This window comes from Diospyros lotus, chromosome 8 (genome assembly GCF_014633365.1).
Source record: "Diospyros lotus cultivar Yz01 chromosome 8, ASM1463336v1, whole genome shotgun sequence".
Lineage (NCBI taxonomy): Eukaryota > Viridiplantae > Streptophyta > Magnoliopsida > Ericales > Ebenaceae > Diospyros > Diospyros lotus.
In genome coordinates this window covers 10966179-10986268 of record NC_068345.1, presented here as the reverse complement: position 1 = coordinate 10986268, position 20090 = coordinate 10966179, and positions in this window count along the sequence as shown.

Genomic DNA, 20090 nt, shown 5'->3' with positions numbered 1-20090 from the left:
TCGGATGAGGCTTGCTCAAGGTCGATCCGGGGTAGGGCTATGCTCTAAGGCTCATGGGCTAATCGATCTCGGGCATTTGGAGCATCGAAAATGCCTATAAATAGGGGTTTCGAGTTGGCTGAAAATGGGTAAGTTGGAGCTTCAAATTGCTCCTGATTTTGAACAAATTGAGGCTCAAGAATAAGGGGCTTTTGAAGCCCATGAGAGGTAGATGCTATCTGGAAAGTTAGAGGCATTTTGGTTGAGGTTTCATGGCAATTCGAGCTTCGCTGGAAAAAGGGAGGCGGGCGGCTGGCTGAGACTTCAAACGCCCGATTAGGCGCCTTGCAGTACTCCTTTCGAGCCAAGATCGGTGCCAAATGGATCAACTGGAAGAGGGCTTTCAGACGGTGGAGTCATCTCAGATCGTCGGCATGGCCAGGGTCGGGGAAGATGACCGGCGCGTGAAGGCCTAGAAAAATGTGAAAAAAATTCCTAAAATTCTAGAAAAATATTTTACGGGGGTTCGTGCAAAAAGATTTGGATTTGGAATTCCCGATGTCTTGATTTTAGCATGAAAGAACCTCGTTTTGGGTGAAAACGCAACATCCGGGTAAGTTTAGTATTTTTCCTTTGAAGTTCATTGGATATTATGAATTTTTGTGAAGATAGATTTGAGGAAATAGTCTCGATGTATTTATTGGGATTTTTAGAAGAAAAAATGAAAGAAAATAAAGGAAAAATGAAATAAATGGAATATTGAGGATATTTAGTGATTAAATATTATTTCATGATTGAGGTGATTGGTGTAACTTTTGAGAGTTGGCACGAGAATCGAGGTCGGGCACGCATATCGAGGTGACACACGCTTTTCAAGGTGTCTTGATCTTTGGGCAAATGTGAGTTATCCTACCCTATATGATATTCATGAGATGATTGTTTATATGCATGCTATTTATGAATGCAATATTAATTTTGTCATATTGCATGGAAAGTCGTGATATTTGCATAGCACAATATTATTGTCATATTGATATTTGTGCATGGGAATGGGATGTTGCCCCTAGAGTGTAGCCATAATTCCCCAAGGGCGTTGAGGAAATAACGTTAGGCTTATCCTGCAGAGGTTCGGGATTTGCCTAGGATTCCTAGCCGGGCTTGCGGGTAGGGAAGTTACACTTAGGGCAAATGTTGTCCATGTTATTGCATCATGCATTCGTATATATGTTTTGGACCCTCACTAAAAGTTTCATCTTCTAATAGGTTATGCCCCTGGAACATTCAACGTTCCAGTTTTAGATTTGCAGTTAGGGCAAGGAGCAGGTTGAGATATGACGGCACGTGATGGCGTGGCCGATGGATTCAGCGAGCTGACTCAGATATGTTTTAGCTGATGTTTTATTGATATTTAGCCTTGTTAGAATATTATAGAATCTCCATGTATTTATGTATTTCAATATTGAGGATATGATGTTAATTATGGTACGAATTCTTATGTTATAAATAAAGTGATTTGATTATGTACCATATCAGGTTTCGATTATCGCTTCCGCATTTTTAATGATTTGCTGAGGGTTTTGTTTGGAATTCGGTACTTAAGGTTAAGTTATGTATCGAAAAAGAATGAGAAAAATAATTTATATATATATTTTGGGCCCCAGCATAGTGACACGCTCGGTAAGAGAGAAAAGCGGGGTGTTACATGGCCTCCCAAAACGACGTCGTTTTGGGGCGGTTTGGCTGATTAAAAATCAACCTTTTTCCTCCCAGTGCGTGCGCCTCCCTCGTGAATCGAACCCACGCCTCGCCCACGGACGCCCTCGCGCGACCGCTCGCGCCCACGCTCACCCTCAACCTATACATGCATCCCATTATATTTAAGTAATCTCCCAGCCTCTTTCCAGAATTATCCTAGCACCCCAAGCTTCTGGAAATCACACATACACCCCCACACCTCATTTCCTCTTATTACACTTTTACCCCGAATATTCTAAAAATTCACCAAATTAATTTTATCATTATTTCCATAAATGTTCTCTAATAATTTACTTAATTACCTTAATTTCCTATTTTCTCAAAATATCATAAATAAATATTTTCTACAAAATACCCAAATATTCTAAAATATCCTCAAATATCAAAATTAATTACTTGTCCGCAAATTTTGGGATGTTACAATCTTCCCTCCTTAATGAATTTCGTCCTTGAAATTTTAATGCATTACGATATTAACCACGACCTTCAAACAAATAAGGGTATCTTTTTCGCATTTCTTCTTCCATTTCCCAAGTCGCCTCTCGTTCCGAGTGTTGACTCCACTGCACTTTTACCATAGGTAGAGTTCTATGTCTTAGCTGACGATCTTGGCATTCCAGCACCCGCAAAGGTTGCACTTCAAAGGTCATACCAGGTTGGAGTTCAATGTTCTCGACATGCACTTCTATGTCTGGATTATATATATGTTTTTGTAATTGAGAAACATGGAATACATCATGCATTCCAGCTAATGCTTTTGGCAACTCCAGACGGTAGGCAAATGGTCCAACTCGGCCCTTGATTCGACATGGCCCCAAGTATTGGGGTCCCAATTTTCCCCTTCGTTGATGTCTAAATGCTGGACATATTGAGGTAGCCCGAAGATACACCATGTCCCCAACTGCAAATTCCAAAGGTCGAGTCCGACGATCCGCATACTTCTTTTGCCGATCTTGAGCTGCTTTCATATTTTTACGAACTATCTCTATTTGCTGTGTTTCTTTATCTATAAAATCCGTTCGAATGAGCTGTTTCTCTCCCACCTCGAACCAGCACACCGGCAATCGACATTGTCGTCCACACAATGCTTCATATGGTGCCATCCTTGTGCTTGCTTGATAGCTATTATTATAGGCAAATTCAGCCAAACATAAATATTCATCCCAGTTGCCACCAAAATCCCGTACACATGCTCTGAGCATGTCTTCAAAAATTTGCTTAACTCGTTCTGTTTGACCATCTGTCTGGGGATGATAGGCAGTACTAAAGTTTAGTTGGGTTCCCAATTCCTCTTGTACAGCTTTCCAAAATTTAGACACAAATCTACTATCTCTGTCTGACACAATACTCACCGGGACTTCATGCAATCGGACAATTTCTTGAATATAAAGTCAGGCAAGATGGTCTGCGCCTATAGTATTTTTCATAGGTAGAAAATGTGCTGACTTCGTTAATCGATCCACAACTACCCAAATGGCGTCAACCTTCCTTAGTGTTCGGGGTAGTCCTACGATAAAATCTGTTGTCACATGTTCCCACTTCCACTCAAGAATCTCTAATGGTCGTAAGCTTCTTGACGGCCTCTGATGTTTTGCTTTCACCCGCTGGCAAGTGTCACATTTACTCACGAACTCAGCTATGTCTTTTTTCATTCTAGGCCACCAATACACTTCCCTCATATCATGATACATCTTGGTGGCTCCTGGGTGTATTGTATACGGGGTCCGATATGCCTCATTCAGAATTTCCTGTCGTAACTTCCCAACGGTTGGCACATACACCCGCCCATTCATTCGGAGTATTCCATTACGATACTCAAACCCTGGTTGCTTGGGTTGTCCATTCGCGTCTATCCATCGATCCAAGTTTCCCTCCTGGGCCGTAGCTTGTTTAATTTCATCCCATAAGCTTACTTGTAATCGCATCTGTGCTACTACTGTTGTTTCATCATATGGCTCCGCACTGAGAGTTAATCCTGCGAATTCCTCGGTCAAGTTTTGTAGATGAACTGCCTAACAAGCTCCCAACATAAAACTCTTCTGACTTAGTGCATCAGCCACCACATTTGCTCGGCCAAGCTGGTATTGAATGGTATAATCATAATCCTTTAGGAGCTCCATCCACTGACACTAACGAAGGTTCAAATCCCATTGGGAGAAAATATATTTTAAACTTTGATGATCCACATATATAACAAATTTCTCCCCGTATAGATAATGTAGCCACAGTTTCAGAGCATGAACCACAGTTGCTAACTCCAAGTCATGCACTGGGTAATTCTTTTCATGAGGGTGTAATTGTCGAGACCCATATGCAATCACCTTTCCGTGTTGCATTAACACGTATTCCAAGCCTATTCCTAAACCATTTGTATACACCTCATATCCCCCAGAACCTTCAAGTATCCCTAAAATTGGTGCTGTTGTCAGTCTGGATTTAAGTTCTTGGAAGCTCTTTTCACAATGCTCATTCTAGATAAAATTAACCCCTTTCCAGGTCAATTGTGTTAGTGGAGTAGCAATGCACGAGAATTTTTCCATGAACTTACGATAGTACCCTGCCAACCCAAGAAAACTTCTTACTTCAGAAACAGTAGTGGGTTGCGGCCATTCTTTTACTGCCTTCACTTTTGTAAGATCCATTGCTATGCCTTGCCCAGAAATTATATGCATTAGAAAGGCAACTTGCTTCAACCAGAAATCACATTTACTAAATTTGGCATATAACTTATGGTCCCTTAGTATGGACAAAGTAATTCTCAGATGTTCACGATGAGCTTCCTCACTTGGTGAGTATATTAATATATCATCAATAAATACAATGATAAATTTGTCTAGGTACGGTCGAAATGTTCGATTCATCAAGTCCGTAAATCCCGCAGGCGTATTAGTCAAACCAAATGGCATAACTAGATACTCATAGTGACCATATCGTGACCGAAATTTCGTTTTATAGATGTCTTCTTCTTTTATCTTCAATTGGTAGTACCCTGACCGCAAATCAATCTTAGAGAACACTCGAGCTCCTTGTAGCTGGTCGAACAAGTTATCTATCCTAGGTAACAAATACTTGTTCTTAATGGTCACCTTATTAATTGCACGATAATTAATGCACATTCTCAAACTCCCATCCTTTTTGCGTACAAATAGCACTGGCACCCCCCAAGGTGACACACTAGGGCGAATAAAGCCTTTGTCTAGCAAATCCAGAAGTTGGGTCTTGAGCTCCTGTAACTCGACTAGGGCCATTCTATAAGGTGGTATAAATATTGGGTTCATTTGGGCTTCAGGGGCCAAGTCAATGGTAAACTCAATTTGCCTATCCGGGGGTAAGCCAGGTAGATCTTCTGGGAATACGTTTGGGTATTCTTTTACAATTTCCACAGCCTCTACCTTCTTCTGAGGTTTTTCGTTGGCCACCACTTGCACCGCATATCCTAGGGCTCCTTTGTCCAAATATTTTTTAGCTCCCAAAGCGAATATAATTTTTAGAGGTTGCCCTACTCGAGCTCCAACAAACCTTCTAACCTGCCCATCAAACCCTGTCAACTTAACTATTCGCTTCCCACAGTCCAACTGAGCTTGATATCAGAACAAGAAGTCCATGCCTAGTATAATATCGAAATCCCATATTTCTAATAAATTCAAATCTATTGGAAATATGGCTCCATCTATCAAAATTTGGCATTCTGGCACTACCTGGTGCGAATGAGACCAAGTCCCCATCGGGGTTTGCACGTTCATAGGCACACATGACTCATTTGTACTTAAATTTGCTGAATCTACGGCAGCATATGATATAAAAGAGTGAGTAGCCCCTGAGTCTATCAATGCATGCATGCATATGTTCTAGACGAGGAGCGTACCTTCAATTTCTTGTGGATCGATGACCGCGTCAATCTTAGTGAGGTTGAACACCCTTCCAGTAGTCACTGGTGTCCTTCCTCCAGTCTGCCTCACTTGCTCGGCCTTGTCACACTGTGGGCATCGAGAAGCGATATGCCCTGGCGTATTACAGTTGAAGCATACAACTGGTCTTCTCTGGGTGCCATTGGTTGGGGGAGTAGGCGTGGCCACAGTCATTTCTGCCCCTTTTGGGCAATTTCTTGCAATGTGTCCCATCTCACCACAACGATAGCATCCCTTTGTAGTCCTGACAGCCTTACAGGGGGAGTTCCATTGGTGAGATTTGTGGCAGTAGGGGCATACTCTTGTTTCTTTTTTGAATTTGCCTGACTCTGGACGGCTGAATTGATATCTCCGCCTAGTTGTGGCTTTCTTTTGTTCATCCTCAGTTGCTTCTTTTCCTCGAGTAATTTCTCCATAACTCATTAGCTTCTTCTCAATATTTACCGCTTTTATGACTGCATTCTGAAAGGTGTTTGTTTCTACATAACTCATCCCCCGTCGCACCTCGGGGCGTAGGCCTTGAATAAACTTCTCGATTTTTTCAACATGTAAGTTGGCATATATTTCAACAATTTCACAATTTCATCCTTATACTGCGACATTATCAAATGAGATGACTGCTTCAACTCCATAAAGTCTCGTTTCTTTTGAACCTGCCAATCATGCGAATAATATTTCTCATTGAAGACTTCTGTGAATTGCTCCCAATCAACTACACGTGGCTATCCCTTGGGCCCCGCCAATCGAAAGTTCTGTTCCCTCAACATCTCGACCGTAGATTGCCACCATAGTTGTAACAGCCCATTTCCTTAGGGCATGTTATGCCTTAGGAAATTTGGGTCTTATTTTTTTTTTTTACATTACTCCCGAAATTCCCTAAGACCTATCTAGTACTTGACGAAATATTTTATACACTAAAAATAAATACAATCGTATAAAGCGAAAGCTGAATCGAACCTGCTCATAGCATAAATAACTAAACATGGCATTAATTACAAAGTTAATACATAAGCTTCTGAAAATAAATTAAAACGTACATAATTCTTGAACTATTAATATTACAACATAACATGACACATTTACTCATTTCTTGACATCTCGCGTCACCACACATATTCAACCTCTGTATCATCACTGCAAATCCTGACTGGAAAGTCGAATGTTCCAAGGGCAAACCCAAGTTAGATGATGAACCATCTGAGTAAGGGTACATAATGCTATGTCATGTGTGTATGCAATGTCTTTCCTCGTAGGTGTCAACTGCATCCCTCATGCTACCTACTATTTTTGTGGCCACCTCTTTCGAAGCCGGGGTATGGGTGCACCCTTGGTAAAGCAGCGGTGCCAGTTCGTACTCCCTATGGCCTCGAATGTGTGTGATCAATGATATCAACGTGTATTTATGCATTTCATAATCATGTCATGGATGCAGTCTACGTGATGGGTACATATCAGAGTATGCCAATATGAGGAAAGCATTCTCGAAGATAAACATTTATAATCGTACTAAGATTGAAACGGTACACTTACTTCCAAGTTGCCTCGAAAAGCGTGTCAACCTCGAAAACCGTGTCGAGCTGCTATTTCTCAATCCTCTTGCCCTCAAGAACTCCTAAAATATTAAATTTATCTTTTCAGAATATTACTTTACTATTTTTCATATTTTCTACAATTTCTCTTTATTTCTAAGCCTTATTTCTTCAAAATTACATAATAATTATCTAGACTTTCATACAATCCAATTTCTCTTTACTAATATTCCTTAAATAATATTTCTAACATTCTGGATTTTTTTGGAATTTTTCAAATTAAATTCCTATTTTTTTCCTTATTTCCATAATAGCAAAACTATTTAAGTAAATGACTAATTTAGCATTTTCTAGAATATTTTTCACAAAACAAAATTGCAGATTTAATAAAATTTTTGCAAAATTTTTATTTCTTTTATATTATTTATTTCTTTATTTTCTTTCTTTTCTTTTCTTTTTATTTTCTGGCGGGCGCGTGGAAGGCACGCGCCTTCTTCCCACTCGCGAGCACGTGCAACCACGCGCCCGACTGCATTGTCTTCTCCGATGGCCTTCTCGCCGCCGGCGACGCTGTCGAGCCACCAAGCTTCAAACGAAGCTTGCTCTCCCCCTAATTCTGACCCCCCGAACCCGAATATAGCCTCAGATATAAAAAAAAAACACAAAATACCTTAAATTGGCGGTTGAACCTTCGGTTCCAGCGAGGCGCGATTTTTCGATGAGTGCTCGATCCTCCTTCTCCGCTACTCCGTTGGCCACCAAAATCACCAGAAAGCTTGCCCACACCTTGAGGATCAAAACCCTACTCACGAAAGCTCTAAAATGCTGCCCAAATACCCGATCTTTGAAGTAAAGATTTATGATGAATAGCCTCACTCGAACATGGCTATTTATTATAGCCCAAATTTGACGTGAATTGCCCCATCATGGACGGCCACGTGTCCTGGAGGCCATTCCGACGTCCTTGGGAGCATTTAAAGCCTCCCTTACCTCTGATTGCTTGATCGCAGGCGCGGCCAGAGCATGGCCGTGCGCCTGCTCCAGATTTTTGCTGATTTTTTTTTATGTATATATACATATACATATACATACATATACGTATACATTTATACTTATTTACATTCTTATACACATATACATATAACAGTAAGAAAATGCATACTATTAATATAATTTCTGATACATAATTATACTATATGATTTAAACTAAATAAATTAATTACAAACAACTTAAAAATAAATTTATACTTAATAAACATCTAAATAATACTTAATAAACATTTAAAACTCTAATAATTTCTTTAGGGTCACATACCTTATATCATTAAATAAATTTCACTACTAAATTTATACATACTAAAATTTTAATAATTTCTCTAGGGCCTAAAATTAGGATATTTACGGTATGCCAGGGTATTACAATAGTCTGGCCTGCTTAGTTAACATGAAAGTGGCGCATCTCACCCACTGCCTTTTTGGGTAGTCCATGAATTCTAATAACTGGCGAATGTCTTCCAACCAATATTCAGCCACGCTTGGGTCAGCTTTAAGCTACCATTTGAATGCCGGAGGCTGCAAGTTTATGAACGCCTTTAACCAGGTTGTTGCCTTAGTGTCCACTTGTTGATCAGTGGGTGTTCCTACCCCCACACGGTGACTCTGAACTTCTTCAGAGTGTTCTGGCACTTCTGGAGAGGGTCTTCATGTAACATTTCCTGACTGGGAAGTGTTTGACATGCGAGCACTTCGTCGTGTCACAGGTGCCATCTGCATACCGCCACCATTTTCTTTTAATCTCACATTACCAAGGTATAATAACACAAACGTAAGAACAACTTTTTTTTATTATATGTTCAAGATGTACATCACATTAGTTAAGTCAACTCCATATATCACATTAAACCCTGTTACTGTACAACTTTATACAATACAAAATTGGGTGCTATGCCTAATATCTATTGTTGACTAGGCTGCACTTGTGTTATCTCCCGCTACTCGTGAGGTCGCCTCATCAGCCAGATAAGTCAAGTCCCTGTTACTTTCCTTACTGGAATGGGTTCCTAGTGGCACCTCTTCCTTAGGTCCCCATATTTTTGCCTCGACGGACAATGTAGTGGGAAATGCCCCAATCCTTGTCACATCGTAGGGCGCTATACTGGGGTCCCATTCATTTGCCTGTCGTTCGATAGCTCGGATGAAGCTGCCATAGTTGAACAGAAGGTTCACATCCCAAACATAATTATCAAGTAGCTGTCTCCAAGCCTCGTTTATATATTTTTTAACAAATAAGACTTGTTTTTCGGCCATCCCTCATATATCGACTCGTATTGTATTTTGAAAAATTTGGTTTACGCGGCATAAATAGCTAATCACTCATTCGTCCTCATGTTGCCCACCTCTCATTTGAGTGAGCAACTCGTACTCCCATTGCTTAAATAAAAGGTCCAAAAGCGGCAGAGAGGGTTCAGGGTTGGGTATGACATAGCTCAGTCCTCTAAACTCCATGAGGGTAATTTGCATACACAAAATCAGGGATCAGGTCCACAACTCAAACAAGTTACCTTTCCCCACACAAAGGCTCAAAAATCAAGACACATCTTACTGCTTGCTATTCCAGAAACACTTTTCCCCATGCAAGCTCATATCATATCACCTGCCTTTATCGGGAAAGTATTTTATTTCCAGTTATGACCTACCCTACTCAAGGTATGCATCCACAACTTTCAAATTTATTGACCCAACAACCCTTCCCTAACCCTGTTCTGATACCATCTTGTGATACCCCGGCCCCACTACTGGGTGCCACCGTAACCTACGGTTACCACCCTGGCCTGTCTCGAAGGTCGGTTATGCCTTGCCTACATAAAATATTAAAATAATACCGGGCGCCCTGGGTAGGGTCTAGGCTTCGCTGCCTTCGATTATCGAAAATTTGGGTTCATAATGTTTAAGCAATGAGTACATACTCAATTCTCGAAACCAATTAGGCCCTTAAAATATAAATCCAATTTCGAATAAAACAAATAAATACCGACATGCCCAATACAATACTCCAATGGTCAAGCATAACTAGTTCACATTGAGTTACTCATAGTGAGAACCTTAACTTGGTCCAAAACAAGTTTTATTTAAATCACAACCATCTTCTGAAGCCAAGTACAGAGCACACATAATTTACATTAATGACACGTACATGACTCACATTCTCATTGCCTGCCATTACTATTAACCGACGACTCTTCCACCACTACCGCTTTCCCTTTCTTAGATCCCGAGCCATCTGTTGGGTTAATGGGAGTGAGTCAGGGGACTCAGAAAAGGCTATATGCAATGCAGTAAATTAATGAGCATGACATCATAGATAATAATGAAGTGTAGCGTGCATGCAAGCCCTTCCACCGCACCTATCTCAGGTTCTAGGTGGCCCCTAGTGGTTCCCTCTATGACCCTGTCCTAGCACTCTCATGGTCTGAAACCCACTGCCCCATGCCTAGGCACTTTCTCAACATCTTAAGAAAGTCATGACAAAAGAAATTTATACACAAAGCATATTAACCCTTACCTTAATTTGTTTGCTACTCGGTGACCAACTCTATTTCGTTGTATAGACTGGTAGTGTACCCGTAATGCTCTTACCACAATTATACATATACATAAGGCTAAGTAATTAATTAATTAGTCACTGTCTAAATTCATTAGTTTAACTAATTTACCAATTCCACTAATCATCTTAACTAATTAACTTACTAATTAATTAAAATAAACTTCAATTTAACTACTAATTTAATTTAACTAACTAATTAACTAATTAATTGATTAAACAAAATAAACTTAAACTCAATTAATCAGAATTCGTACCTTTTTGGAGCTCTTCTTCCCTAAGAACTGCTCACTCACTTATGTCCTCTCCATTTGCTCGAGTTGCTTATTTATAGGCTCAACCACCCCCTGATTTTTCCCTCAAACTGTGGAGACGGAAGAAGAAAAGTGCAGGAACAAGAGTCATTTCAAAATGATACAGTGAGAGGGAAAAAGAATTCCCTCACGCTTATATAGGTTGGGTTATTCCACTGTTGGATGGAGAGATCGACGAGCTACCCTAGATCTAACGATGACACATAAAAGCATGGGGGCCCACGGATGTAATGATTAAGCAGTTACGGGGAACGTGTGCATTAAAAGCGCCTTAGACAAGACATGCGGCATGAAACGGCGTGATCTGAAACAATTGGGTAAGAAGTCTGAAAAGAGGGTTGATAGTTCTCATAGGCCAATTCGATTATCATACATCCGCTCCCAGTCTGAAGATCGCACTGTGAGGTGGGGGGCTAGTGTTATATATGGGTATTAAACTAGTCGTTACATATGTATTTAATACAGAGTTTTGATCATTAAGACTTCAAAAGTGCTCAAAATTTTCTCACATTCTTTTATCTTGATTTTTGAACATTCTAGTAGTTATTTTGAGGAGAAAGAAAGCTATTTCTTGCAGATATCATTCTCTTGATAGCAAGTATAATTTTATCTTGATTTTTGAATATTCTATTATTTATTTTGAGGAGAAAGAAAGCTATTTCTTATTTCTTGCAGATATCATTCTCTTGATAGCAAGTATAATTTTATCTTGACTTTTGAATATTCTAATAGTTATTTTGAGGAGAAATAAAGCTATTTCTTATTTCTTGCATATATCATTCTCTTGACAACAAGTATAAAGGGGGGAAGAGGCTAAAGAAAAAGTAGTTGTTCTTGAATTCTTCCTACTCCTACCTTGAGCCAAAGTACTCTAAAAGCATACAATACATCAACACAATATATAGTATAGCTATTTCTACTAGTAAAAGAGTGAGAGTGTTTTTATTTTCACATTATTTTCATCTTTCTTTTCTTTGTGAAAAGCTATTTTCATCATTTGATTTTAATCTTGTATAAGCTTCTCAAAGTGCTAAATTTGTATATTTCACTTATCTTGTTATGGTTAGTGCTTGAACCCATAAAAAAACATAGTGTAAGAGGTTCTAGCTGCTCCTTATAAAAGTTGTATGTATCCAATTACTTCTGAACCATTAAAAACATAGGTCATAGCTTATCCTGTCACTACAAAAAAACTGGCATTTAGCGGCGGTTTTTTTTGCATTTAGCGGCGGTTTTGACCAACCGCTGGAATAACCGCCGCTAAATCATTGATTTTGCGGCGGTTTTAAAACCGCCGCAAAATCAGTGATTTAGCGGCGGTTTTAAAAATCGTCGCTAAAATTAAAAAAATTTAAAATTTTTTATTTTAGCGGCGGTTTTTCAACCGCCGCAAAAATTAAAAAAATTAAAATTTAAAAAAACTAAAAAATTAAAAAAAAATTAAAATTTAAAATTTTAGCGGCGGTTTTAGAAACCGCCGCTAAAATTAAAAAAAATTAAAAATTTTTAATTTTAGCGGCGGTTTTTAAAACCGCCGCTAAAATTAAAAATTTTACTCTCTCACCCGCCCGCGCCCACACGGTTGCCCACCCGCCCAGCCACGTGGCCGCATATCCGCGCGCCACGTGGCGAGGCTGGAAATTAAATTTTCAGCCTCCCCCCTTCCCTCCAGTTTCGAACCCACAACCTCCTATATGCCATTGCATGCTTGAAACCGCCTGATCTACCAACTTCCCTTGTTATATAATTACATATATAAATTATATATCACTATTTTTCAGAATTATATTTTATATTTTTTAATATAGAAAGAAAAATATTAATTAATTTATCATTTTTTAAAAGAATAAAGGAATAAATTAAAAATAAATTAATTGAATTGAATTAATTTATTAAAAATAAAAAATTATATATATTTTAAAATTATTAAAATTTTGTTAAATTTATTTTTATTTTTATTTTTTTAAATTAAATTTTTAACTAGTGGTGAACCCGCGTGATATGTGGGAGAGTTTAATTTAAAAATAAAAAAATAAATTTATTATTTTAAATAATTTTAACTAAATTGATAATTATAATTTTTTTAATCTTTAATCATATTGAAAAAAATTAAGTTTACTTAATTATTCACTATTCAATATGCTAATGGAGAACACTTTTAATTCAATATACTTATAAATTTTTTTTATTATATTATATTTATTTATAAATAAATATTATAAAATTTATAATATTTTCACTTAAAGACGTTCGTTATTTTCTATTTATTATATTATAATTATAAATATAAATTAAAACTCTTAAATATGAGTAAGAATAAGTTTTTTCAATAATAACAAAATTTAAAAAAAATGAATTTTGATTTCTTCCATAGTCTTAAAAATGTGATACCTTAAATATTAATTAGTATTGAAAAACTCTAATACTTGACAACCCTACTAATTGACATTTGGCAAAATACTTTATTTCACTATCATATTTTATTATTATATAAATATACATAGAATAAAGATATAAAAATAATATATTAAATAAATAGATACTTTTCTATGACTTAATTAATAGTTTAAGTTGTCTATTAATATTTCTCATAAAATTCATGCAAATTTAATAGAAAACAATTAGCATTGAAAAACTTGTATATTTAAAATTTATTATTAATTTTACATAATTAGTATATATTATTTCGAAACAATTGAAAGATTTAAATTATTAATGCAAATTACAAAATGTAAATTATTAATGTAATAAGTATTAAATGCAAGTTTTGGGGAAAAATTTTATTACTAGTTATCATTTCAAAGCAATTGAAAGATTTAAATTATTAATGCAAATTACAAAATGCAAATTATTAATTCAATCAGTATTAATTTTAAATCATTAATGCAAGTTTTGGAGGAAAATTTCTTTTTTGAAGACTATCCTATTTTTATATATGTAAAGATGCAAATTACAAAATGTAAATTACTAATGCAATAAGTACTAAACGCAAATCATTAATTTGGGGGAAAATTTTATTACTATTTATTATTTCAAAACAATTGAAAATTTTAAATTATTAATGCAAATTACAAAATACAAATTATTAATGCAATAAGTATTACTTGTAAATCATTAATGCAAGTTTTGGGGGGAAATTTCTTTTTTGAAAATTATCCTTCTTTTATATATATAAAGATGCAAATTACAAAATGTAAATTATTAATACAATAAGTATTATTTGTAAATTATTAATGCAAGTTTTGGGGGGGAAAATTCTTTTTTGAAGACTATCCTACTTTTATATATATAAAGATGCAAATTACAAAATGTAAATTATTAATGCAATAAGTACTAAATGCAAATCATTAATTTGGGAGAAAATTTTATTACTATTTATTATTTCAAAACAATTGAAAATTTTAAATTATTAATGCAAATTACAAAATACAAATTATTAATGCAATAAGTATTATTTGTAAATCATTAATGCAAGTTTTGGGGGGAAATTTCTTTTTTGAAAACTATCCTTCTTTTATATATATAAAGATGCAAATTATAAAATGTAAATTATTAATGCAATAAGTATTAAATGTAAATCATTAATGCAAATTTTGGGGGGAAATTTCTTTTTTGAAGACTATCCTACTTTTATATATATAAAGATGCAAATTACAAAATGTAAATTATTAATGCAATAAGTACTAAATGCAAATCATTAATTTGGGAGAAAATTTTATTACTATTTATTATTTCAAAACAATTGAAAATTTTAAATTATTAATGCAAATTACAAAATACAAATTATTAATGCAATAAGTATTATTTGTAAATCATTAATGCAAGTTTTGGGGGGAAATTTCTTTTTTGAAAACTATCCTTCTTTTATATATATAAAGATGTAAATTACAAAATGTAAATTATTAATGCAATAAGTATTAAATGTAAATCATTAATGCAAATTTTGGGGGGAAATTTCTTTTTTGAAGACTATCCTACTTTTATATATATAAAGATGCAAATTACAAAATATAAATTATCAATACAATAAGTACTAAATGCAAATCATTAATTTGGGAGAAAATTTTATTACTATTTATTATTTCAAAACAATTGAAAATTTTAAATTATTAATGCAAATTACAAAATACAAATTATTAATGCAATAAGTATTATTTGTAAATCATTAATGCAAGTTTTGGGGGGAAATTTCTTTTTCGAAAACTATCATTCTTTTATATATATAAAGATGCAAATTACAAAATGTAAATTATTAATGCAATAAGTATTAAATGTAAATCATTAATGCAAATTTTGGGGAAAAATTTTATTACTACTTATTATTTCAAAGCAATTGAAAATTTTAAATTATTAATGCAAATTATAAAATATAAATTATTAATACAATAAGTATTAATTGTAAATTATTAATGCAAGTTTTGGGGGGAAATTTCTTTTTTGAAAACTAAATTAAATATTTTAATGAATTTTGCGACGGTTTTGAAAAATCGCCGCAAATATTAATTTAATTTTAATTATAAATTATTTAATTATTTTTAAATTTAGCGGCGGTTTTTCAGAAACCGCCGCTAAATTAATTTTTTTAATGAATTTTGCGGCGGTTTTGAAAATCGCCGCAAATATTAATTTAATTTTAATTTTAAATTATTTAATAATTTTTGAATTTAGCGGCGGTTTTTCAGAAACCGCCGCAAAATTAATTTTTTTTAATGAATTTTGCGGCGGTTTTGAAAACCGCCGCAAATATTAATTTAATTTTAATTTTAAATTATTTAATAATTTTTGAATTTAGCGGCGGTTTTTCAGAAACTGCCGCCAAATTAAATTTTTTAATGAATTTTGCGGCGGTTTTGAAAACCGCCGCAAATATTAATTTAATTTTAATTTTAAATTATTTAATAATTTTTGAATTTAGCGGCGGTTTTTCAGAAACCGCCGCTAAATTAAATTTTATTTTTTAATTATTTAATTATTTTCTAAATTTAGCGGCGGTTTTTTGAAAACCGCCGCAAAATGTAAAAAAAAACCGCCGCTAAAATAGTATTTTGCGGCGGTTTGCAAACCGCAGCAAAATTTCATTTTTTGCGGCGGTTTTAGAAACCGCCGCTAAAAAACCGCCGCTAAAAATCAAATTTTTTGTAGTGTGTGAAAGTTACAATGAATTGTTGAAATCATCAGTAAGAACTCAAGGGTGTAGAGTAGGTTGGTTGAGCCGAACCACTATAAAATTTGTGTGTCCTATAGTATGTAATTTTACCTTTCATTTTAGCAAGTCAAGTTTTTTATTTTCAGTATTTAAAGTTTGCAATCAGAGCTATATAATTTAATCTCGTAAAGCTTATTCTCATTCAAATCATATTTGCATCATAATTTCTTTAAGCAACAAGGGTTAAAACTTTCAATAAACACTCTTATATCTATCTTTCAAAGATTCTAAGAGGCAATATAGTTTTCTTTGCACAAAGAGCTTTTAAATCTAAATTTTTTTTAAAGCACCTAATTCACCTAGTCTTAGGTATATATTTTTCTTATAGGTTACTTAAGTGGATAAGGAAGAAGTTAGCTTTGTTAAGGGGGTTAAGGTCAAGGTTGGTTTGGTTACACATGTCGCATGCGTATGTTAGTTTGATTAATGGCAGTTCATATCCCAAGAGGGGGGTAAATTGGAATGGATAAAAAAAATTGACTTCTTTGAACACTGTATAATGAAAAAAACATATGTTTCGAAATATAAGTTTCTGATTTTAACTATTTTGAAATTTTTAGTTTATGTTTTGAAATCACACTTTTGTAAAAGATAATTTCTTAATAATTAGTAACCAAGAATTCTTATAATCAATGATGCTAATTTGTTTTGATCAAAAATAGTACTTTTTAACTTATGTCAAAAATCCTTTTGAAGGTTTGAGAAAAAACAATAACATAACATAAAGTAAATATGAGTACACAAGTATTTTATAGTGGTTCGGCATCCAACCTAGTCCACTACCTTCAAGTTTTCCTACTTAAAGGATTTTTAATTCCAATCACTAGATAAACATTAGGGTTTTACCAAGATTCACCCCAAAACCTTTACATACAATGAGTTTTTTTAAGGCTAAAATCAAACCTCACAACTAATGGTAAAATGAAATAATTTAATTTTACAATCCAACAACTTTGATATCAATAAATGCCTTACCAATGGCTGTACAAACCACTTATATCAGCTTAAGATAAGGAGAGCTATAGAAGCAATGAGATTTCTTCCACTTGCTTCTCCTTTACACATTCAATGCACAATAAATGTATGAGAATTTTTTTTGAGAGCTCAATAAATGTTTTTTGTTCACTTATTATTTTTCTTCATCTTCAAACACTTGCTATTTATATAAAGATACAAAATTTGGCTGTTTCTAGCTGTTAGAGACAAGATTTCACGAAATTTTAAATTAAATTTCCAAACATCCTAATTTGCACTAAGGTTTCGAAATATATGCTCCATGTATCAAAATATCCAACTTTACAACTAGCCCTACAGACTAGGATAACATTTAATGCAAGACAAAAATATATACCTACCAAGATTTGCAATAATTATAATTTTAAATTTGAATTTGCTTTCACAAAAATGGAATTAAGAGTTTGAATTGCTTTTAGATACAAAAATAAATTTTCATAAAAAAATATATTTCAATTTTTCTTGCTTTTGCTGTTAGAAATAACAGAGATTTCGAAATCTAACATGCATATTTCGAAATATGGAAACTTATAAACATTTGTTTTGGACCAAAGTCTCATTTCGAAACACATGAATTATATAGATGTTTCGAAACATAATATTCAAGTTTCAAAACATGACATACATACTCAAAAAAAATTTGAAATCTTATCAAGCTAGTTTTGAAACATATATAGAATCATGATTAAGATAAGTTTCAAACTATAGAACCTAGGTTTTGAAATATAATGCACAACTTTAGAATTTTTTTTTTCAAACTTTTGAATTTTAGAACCAAAACTATATATATTTGGGTTTTCCGTAGGTTTCAAAACATGATTTCAACACATTGATACTTTGTTCTAATTTTGGTTTTTCATCAAACACATTATCTCATTAATAAAAAAATATGTCACGATAGTGTACTCCTTGGTACATTTGTAAAATAATTTTTTTTTATTTTTTATTAACAAAGAAAGAAGTATACTTGACTTGAATTTATAATCTCCCAGTCTCAATAAATTTTAAAATAACTTTGTTATCGTACAAATATCAAGTATCACTCCAATAAATATATAAAGGAAGATTCAGCATGAAATCTATTCATAATGAAGCTCCCACTAGTTCCCTTGTATATGTAAATGTAATAAAAAATTATATATTTGAGTTCATTATTAAAAAATTATTAATTCTACAATAAACTTTAACATTTAAATTTTCAAAAGAATATTAGTTATTTAGATTTTAATAGCATTGTAGAATTGATAAAAAAAAATAAAAATTCAAATGTAAAATTAGTATGTATTTCAAAATTTATTATAGAATTAATTCAGTAGTTAAATTTTAGTAATTTTTTAAAATAATTATCCAATACTTGACTTTCCAGCCACCAACTGACCTTTCTGCTTAGCCAAACAAAAGTCCACGACTGGATATAGAATAGTCTCCTAACAGTCTTAATCTTCCAAATTAAAACAATTTATACAATATATAAATTTATTGTATATATTTATACAGTTTTAAAACAATTTAACTTCATTGCTGTATTCTTTTAAATTTATTTTTGCATGGTATGCACATGGAGGGAGGTTTGGATGCAATATATTACCATTCCTTCGTGGTTTTTGTGTTGACGTAAGCCAAGCTTAGTCTCTCAATCGAGATTCATCTTATTTATAAAGAAAATCTACAAAATTACAACTCAATAAACAAAAATGAGAGTCACGATATTGCAAAAATGGATTGAAATGAAAAGTCCACCACATCACAAGTCACTAATTGATTTCAACCAATTAATTTGCTTCATCACAACCTTGTTGTCTGGTTGCTGCTAGTGACACCTAGAGGCATACGTCACTAAATCTAATGCTTAGGGCATTACAAAAATAAAAGCCTCATTTTTTTTTAATTTTAATCACTAATTATTTAAAATTTATGTTTTTAGTTTTTGAGATGCAAAATCACTAATTTTATTTTATGATAATTTTTGTTTATTTTATTATTCCATTTAGACAAGAAGATCCCAAAACTCTCTAAATTTACAGATTATTTTTTAATGTCAGGCAATAAATAGTGAAGTGTAGATTTTAGTAACACAACGACAAAAAAAAGAGAGAGAGAAAAAGTGGCATTATTTTAGTAGGACAATTTGATAAAACTATTCTTTAGATGACACAAATTTCATCTAAAGTATCTGCACTGATCTAGACATTAAAGAAAAAAATGAAAGTAAATCGATGAATTTTTAATTTGCAAGACTTGGCTGTGAATTCTCTACATTTTTTTCTTATTTATCTCTTACATTTTCAGATATTTTCCTCTTGTCTATATTATCAATTGAAAAAGATCTACTTTCTAAACTTAAAAACAAAAATTTATTTAGTGATTTTGTATCTCAAAAAGTAAAGAAAGTAAAATTTAATTAATTTTTAATATTTATTTATATTATTAAAGAGCTACCAAAATAACTCTTTGTACAGGGTCACCAATATTCTTAAGTTACCCACGGAGAGATCAACATGAACAAGAAGACTTTTTATTTAGACTCAAAATATTGAAATTGTTGAAAGTGGATAAGAGATAGATATAGAGGTGACTATATATATATATAAGTATGAAAATGTTATTTAGACATTCACCTATAATAATTTGTTGTATTCATTTTATATCACATCAATACAAATATACAATGCATTAATGCATAAGTTTTACTAAAACTATTATAAATAAATGTCCAAATAACATCTTAAATATATATAATCACTATCAAAGTTGTCCCAGACATCTATACTTAGCTTAGTTTCA